The 6,486-nt window shown below is 54.4% G+C and overlaps 1 protein-coding gene across 4 annotated transcripts in view; it reads right to left on the bottom strand.

Annotated features, from left to right (window-relative positions):
* Positions 1 to 6,393, bottom strand: part of SLC45A3 (solute carrier family 45 member 3) — a 19,614-nt gene extending 13,221 nt beyond the window's left edge. The window contains exons 1-2 of one of the 4 annotated variants that reach the window (XM_015569480.1): positions 6,305 to 6,393; positions 5,069 to 5,322 (exon numbers count right to left, since the gene is read on the bottom strand). The gene's annotated coding sequence lies outside the window, so the exon portion shown is untranslated. Of the gene's footprint in view, positions 1 to 1,744; positions 2,132 to 5,068; positions 5,333 to 6,304 lie in introns of those variants that run through there. The other 3 variants (XM_015569485.1, XM_015569484.1, XM_015569476.1) reach the window with 3 other exon arrangements.
* Between the last annotated feature and the right edge of the window lie 93 nt (positions 6,394 to 6,486).

Below are 6,486 nucleotides of genomic sequence, written 5' to 3'. Positions count from 1 at the left end.
CACACACACACACACTAGCGCCTCTTCCAGCCCCAGAGGCAAGAGGAATGCCAAGAATGTAAATGCCTCCCCAGGTGTTGGCCCCACCAGGTGAGAAGAGGTCAGTGCAGCAGACCTGCCTGCTGTGGGAGGCTGTGGAGGCAGGTAGAAAGACAGGACGGATAAACATCCCAACATTATAAGACAGGGAGGTTCCTGTCCACAGGGGAAGCCATCACAGTGGCTGATACCTACTAACTGTCCAGAAGGTGTCCGGCATGTGCTGGGTAGCTGACATACCTTCTCTCTCTAATTCATAGCATTTGTACAATCCCACAAAGTAGGTACTATTTAATATTCCTATTTCCCAAGAATGAAAACTGAGAGATCCATGAACGTGCCCAAGGTTGCACAGATTAAAAGGGTTGAATGAAAAATTCAAACCATTTGAAAATTCTGGAAAGTGCTCTGAACTGGGAGCCAGGACAGTGTGGTCCAGTTTCAGTAACTCTTATAGCTGTGCTGCCTGGATAAGCCATTTCACCTCTCTGGGACTCGGCCTCCACACCTGTAAAATGAGAACTAGCCCAGATGCTGTCTCTGGCTCTCTCCCACTCTACAGCTCTGCGATCTCACACCCACCACCACCTCCACCACCACAAAAAACTCTCCTTCCCTTGCCTTCACACTGCTCGAGTACATCCGAGTGCCAAGGGTCAGCGGTCACCTGAAACTGAGCCAAGTCACCGAGACATCTGGGGGCAGAATGTGCCCTTTTCCCTATGCCCTCCCAAAGCTGGACTCTGTAACTGGCTGAAATTAGTGACCAAATTCTTCCTCGACTCGGGCCACAATAAATGCTTCCCTACAATGCTGGGCAGTGGTCCCAAGAAATCCCTGCGCCCAGGGTGGGGAAAGAGGGCGGATGTGGGAGGACGGGGAGTTGTGCACATCCTCCAAGCCCTGGGAAGTTCCCTCTCTCTGTTCTCTTTTCCTTCTTTTTTTTTAAAAAAAATGTTTTATTGATTTTTCACAGAGAGGAAGGGAGAGGGATAGAGAGTTAGAAATATCGATGAGAGAGAGAGAGAAACATCAATCAGCTGGCTCCTGGACACCTCCTATTAGGGATGTGCCCGCAACCAAGGTACATGCCCTTGTCCGGAATCGAACCTGGGACCCTTCAGTCCGCAGGCTGACGCTCTATCCACTGAGCCAAATCGGTCAGGGCTCTGTTCTCTTTTCTTCTTACAGCCCCTGCAAAGTGAAACTCAAACTGGCCTCCCTCCTAGTGAACTTGAACTTTGCCAGGCAGCTCTCCGCATCTGCACAGATGACCCTTGTCCTCTACCTACAGCCTGGCCTCCCTCAGAGGGAAAGTGTACGGGAATGAGGCCGGGATGGAGGGTCCAGCAGACCCGCAGATGAGCAGAGCAGAGCAGGGAGTCATACAGGGTGCTGCTCCCAGCTCTGCCATCTCCCGCCTCTAGGATCTCAAATGTGATGGCATCAAAGAACCTTGCAGCCCTGATATTTTAGGGTCTATGACCAGCCCCATTCCAGAGACCAGACTCCATCCTATGGAAATGTGTTCTCAAAAACAGTCACTGGTGAGCAAGGGGCAAGCAGGCTCCAAAAAAGACGCTGTTATGATTATGACTATGATTATGATTAAAGGGCTCTAGTTTGCCCACCTGTGAAGGAAATATGCCTCAGTGAGTACAACCTAACCTCCCCCAAAGGAACACCAAAGAGCACTGAAACTCACCTACTACCCATCCAACCGTCTCTGAGCCCCACTGTGTGAGAGCCCCCTGAGAAGGTGCTGGGCCAATGGACTGCAGCCCTGTTAGCAGAGGTGGGACAGGTGCAAAGACCCATGTCCCTCCAGTGGGGCATGTTCAGTTCTAGGACCTCCTAGAGGAGGTGGCCGTGTTGCTAAGCCTTGAAGGATGAGCAGGTGAAAAAAAAAATGAAAGAAAGAAAGATGAACACGATGCAGAAAAGGGTAGATATCTGCAAGACACAGCCACTGAGGCCTGGGCCTTCCACACCCACCCCCTCTCCTTTGGCCCCTCCCCAGTGAGGTGTGGTGGAAAGAGTACCATGGCCTGCCCCAGCTGGTTTTGCTCAGTGGACAGAACGTCGGCCTGTAGACTGAACGGTCCCGGGTTTGATTCCAGTCAAGGGCACATGCCCGGGTTGCAGGCTTGATCCCCATTCGGGGGCTGTGCAGGAGGCAGCTGATCAATGATTCTCTCTCAGCATTAATGTTTCTATCTCTCTCTTCTTCTCCCTTCCTCTCTGAAATCAATAAAAAAATATTTTAAAATACAGAAAGACAGAGAAAGAGGGAGGGAGGGAGGGAGGGAGAGAGAGAGAGAGAGAGAGGAAGGAAGGAAACCAGACCCCAAATTAAGGAGCGAGTTTTGATCTCAGATCTGGTCTAAGAGGATATTCATCAGCACTGGGCTTGCTTCCAGTCACCTGCCCTCCAGGGCCTCTCACCTGAGTCCTGTCCAGCTCAAGTCCCACACCTCCTGCAGGGCTGCCTGGAACCCACGCTGTCAAGGACCCCCCTTTTCTCCCAAACCTCCCGGGAGCCCTCAGGGCTGGATACTGATAGCTCAGGGTCATCCTGGAAGGTTCGCAATACTTCCCTGCCCCCCACCCCACTAGCCCTTCAGCTCCTAGACAGCAGGGAGCACAGCCCCCACCCAGACCATGAGAAGAGCAGTGCTCAACAGAAGGCCTCAGAGGGGAAGCTGAATCCGGGTTCCAGTCTGATGTCATTTAACCTGCGTCCCTGGGACTCATGGCAGGGCCACACGCAAGGTTTCCGGGTGCTCGGCTCTCCCTCATGGCTGGAGCCAGGAGTGGGAAGCTATATCATCACGCCCTAGGAATGGGCCACATGCTGCCAGCTTGGACACTATTTGTCAGCTCAAAGGACACTTGAGATTAGAGAGGCAGGGGGCACGGCAGAGACCACTGGGAAAGAGGGGCTGCGGCCACAGGCTGGCTGCTCCCGAGGGCATCCTGCCTGGCTAGGCATTCGGTATGACCGAACTTTGGTGACCGAAGGACTGTGGGGCTAAGGGACCCTTTGCCTTGCCGTCTCATCCCAGCTCCCAGAGGGTCTGGTATCCGGGATTAACAAGGACGGGAGGGAAACAAACATGTACGGAGCTCCTGGTCTGTGCAGCACTTTGCTACACGTGCCTATCTCGTTTACTCCTCCCCATACGTAACCTTGCAGGGTGAATAGTATCACCTCCACTTCACAGACACAGAAACAAGGCCAACAGGTGAGAGAGGCCCATCTCTGACATCAGAAGCAAGAGGCCCCCGCAAGTCATTCAGGGCCCAGCGGCACCTCTTCCCACGGAGAGCAAACACCGTGCAGCAGAAAAGGGGATGGGACAGGGAGTTCTGGCAGGATGTCGGGACCACCCCGAGACGGCTCCGTCACCAGCCCCTGGCCCCGAACAGGGACACTTAACACACTGGACAAAGCTCCACACTCCAGCGCTGCTGCTGGGAGTCAAGTGGCATCGGCGCTCAAGACACTGGGCCTGGCACCAGCTGGTCCAGCCTCGGCCCTTGCTGTCCAGCAAACAGGGCCACCGACTGTTCCAACGACAGCCAGGCTGGACACCAGAGAGCAGTGCGAGGATCCCCGTGGGGAGGGGAGGAGCTGAACCCACATTCAGGGCACACCCTCCCCATCACAGCTTCCCTACAAATCGCAACGAATAACCAGCCTGCATGGGAGGCTCTTGACCTTTCAGAATACACACTGAGTGGCCAGATTATTATGACCACCCCATCAGTACAATGAAGTGAATGAGTTATGCGAATAATAATAATAAAACCTTGAGAGTATTTTCAATATTCAGTATTTTTGGAAGTGTCAATGAAGTACTGATGGGGTGGTCATAATCATCTGGCCACTCAGTGTATATTATCTATGACCTTGCAATTCACTTCCATCTCCACTTGAGGAGGGAAGGGGGACGGGGTGACTGGACAGATGAAGAAACAAGTCACACACGATACTGACAGGGAGAGCCCAGGACATCCAGTCCGGGTGTGTTCTTTGCACCAAACCACAAGTCCAACCGCATGATGTGTCATTCACAGCTTCCATATAGTTATAGGTGGTGTGATTCCCTTGCTAAGAAACGCTGGTCTCGGACCGTAAACCACAATGATTGTCTTCATTGCCACCACATAACAGCAGCTGGCACTGATCCAGCTCTCTAGACCTACAGCGGCTGCGTTCGGAGCATCACCTGCGTGCGTCCATTTAATCCTCACAACACTGTGCGGTGGGTCCCCTTATCCGCATTCGGAGAGGGGGAAGAGGAAGCACAGAGGGGTGAAGTAACTTTCAAAAGGGGAAATAGGATCCAACCCCAGGAAACAGGGTGCTGCAGCTCAGCCTCTCCCCTCGTCACACTGACTCCCCAAAGTCCGGGAGACCTCGCTCCCAAAGAAACAAGGTCTACAGCATAACCCAAGAAGGGAGCCCCAGCCTGGGGGCCACTGTGCAGTCAGGGACAGTGACGGATAAACTGGATGTGGCTCAGACTAGCTGACACTTACTGAGCACTTCTTTCCTGTCAGGCACACAGTCAGTCCAGTGCGCTTTCAGTGTGATTTAATAGAACTATCAATGTTTACCTTTTATATATCATATAGAACTGTATTTATAAATATTTTCATTTGTTATATTTGTTGTCTAATAAATAATAAAGCTACAAGTAGGTATTATCATTATCATTATTATTATTATCATCCTCATCCTCACTTTGCAGCCATGGATAGTGAAGCTTAGAAGAGGTTAAGCAACTTGTCAACATTCCATAGCTAAGAGAGTAGCCAAGATGTAAACGCTGTCTCCCCGACAGTCTGGGTTTTTATCCATAATGTTGTGCTATTAGACGATAATGTTCCTGATAATAGTGCTTAATTTCACTTCTGGAGTCCTCAGCCATCCCCGCCTCTCTGCCTTTTCTCTCCAGAGGCCGGACAGGCTGGGAAAGGGGAATCCACACCATCCCTCCACCACCCACGGGCCCAGAAGGACCTGAGAGGACCACCAAGGATCACTGTCCAGCTCCTCCTCTCGGGGTCACTCGGAGAGCCAGGAGAGGCAGGGAGGTCCCCACGCACTCCAAGAGTCCGTATAAAACTCCCCGCCACCCACTAAATCGGGGCCTGTATGCCCACAGCTGCACATTCATCCACAGCTGTATTTTTATCTTCAGACTCATCCTGCTGACTCAAGCTTCAGTTTTCTGAGCCCTTTTGGAACAACAGAGTCCTGGCCCCATGACAGGCCTGGGGGGAGGAGATAAGAGAGGAATGAGGGAATGGGACCCATCCAACTAAAGGGCCCCTGACCTCACAAACGGTCCCACTCCCTCCCTCGGAGAAGCTGCTCTGTCGTTTCCTCCGGCTTCCCATCCAGCCTGCACCTCCGGGTCCCTGCCTTCCCCACCCTCCTAAGCCAGCCTGTTGCCCCAGGCCTGGGCAGGTGAGTCCACCCCAAGCCTGGCTCTGAGGGGAGATCGGCGAAGTGCCTCAGGAGAAGCAGCCAGAAGCCCCCAGAGCCTCACTCCATCCCCCGAGCAATGCCTCCAGGAGCCCTGGTCCCCTGGCTATTATGCCCAGCCGTAGGCTCCAGGGCAGCAAGGCAGCAGCGGGGCTGTTCTTAGTCCCTGCTCCACGGAGGCCCGGTGTGTGCGACAGGAGAAGGGCAAGTCCTCGGCAGGTACCCGCCACCATGCCAAACCTCCCTCTCCCCCCAACTCCGGCCTCCCCAGAAAAGAGGAAGCAACGGGGAGAAGCCCTGGGGAGAAGGAAAAGCTGAGGAGGTCAAAAGTGTCCGTCAGGAAGAGAGAAGCTGATTCAGAGGTCAAGGGCAAGGGCACATCACAGGGCTCCAGGTCCCCGGGGAGGGCTGCCCCTGGCTCTGGAGAAACCCTGCAGGTCCCTGGGGGCTTCTGCGGCAGGGGAGCCTGAGCCTGGAGCGCTGGGGAGCTGGAGCAGGGGCCCAGGCACCACCTCCTCACACCGTCTGCTCATCTCAGATCCTCTCTTCCCTCCCCGAGGCCGGGCAGGCACGGCAGGAGGGCTGAGCACTGAGCTTCCCACTTCCCTTCTTTCCCCGTCTCCCCCCCTCCCCAAGGGGGTAACCCAGGCTGAGAAGCAGAGGAGCCCGCACACACACACACACACACACACACACACACACACGCTCCAGCCTCAACTCCCTGCCCCGAGCCCGGCGCCAAATGAATGTCCCAAAGGGCTCAGTCACCTTTCCCGCGGGCGTCCGGCCCCTTTCCCGGCTCCAAGTCCGGGACGGTGCGCGCCGCGGTGACTCATCTGCCCCTTTCCGGTGGAGCGAGACAAGGGAAGAAAATACATGCAACTTTCCAAAGAAAACTCCGCCGCGGAGGTGCAACAGGAGCGAGCGCCCGGCCGCCCGCGGCCGCCCAC

This window comes from Myotis davidii, unplaced genomic scaffold (assembly GCF_000327345.1).
Source record: "Myotis davidii unplaced genomic scaffold, ASM32734v1 scaffold710, whole genome shotgun sequence".
NCBI lineage: Eukaryota > Metazoa > Chordata > Mammalia > Chiroptera > Vespertilionidae > Myotis > Myotis davidii.
Note: the sequence above shows the minus strand (reverse complement) of the source record. Positions and strands in the feature narration are given on the sequence as shown.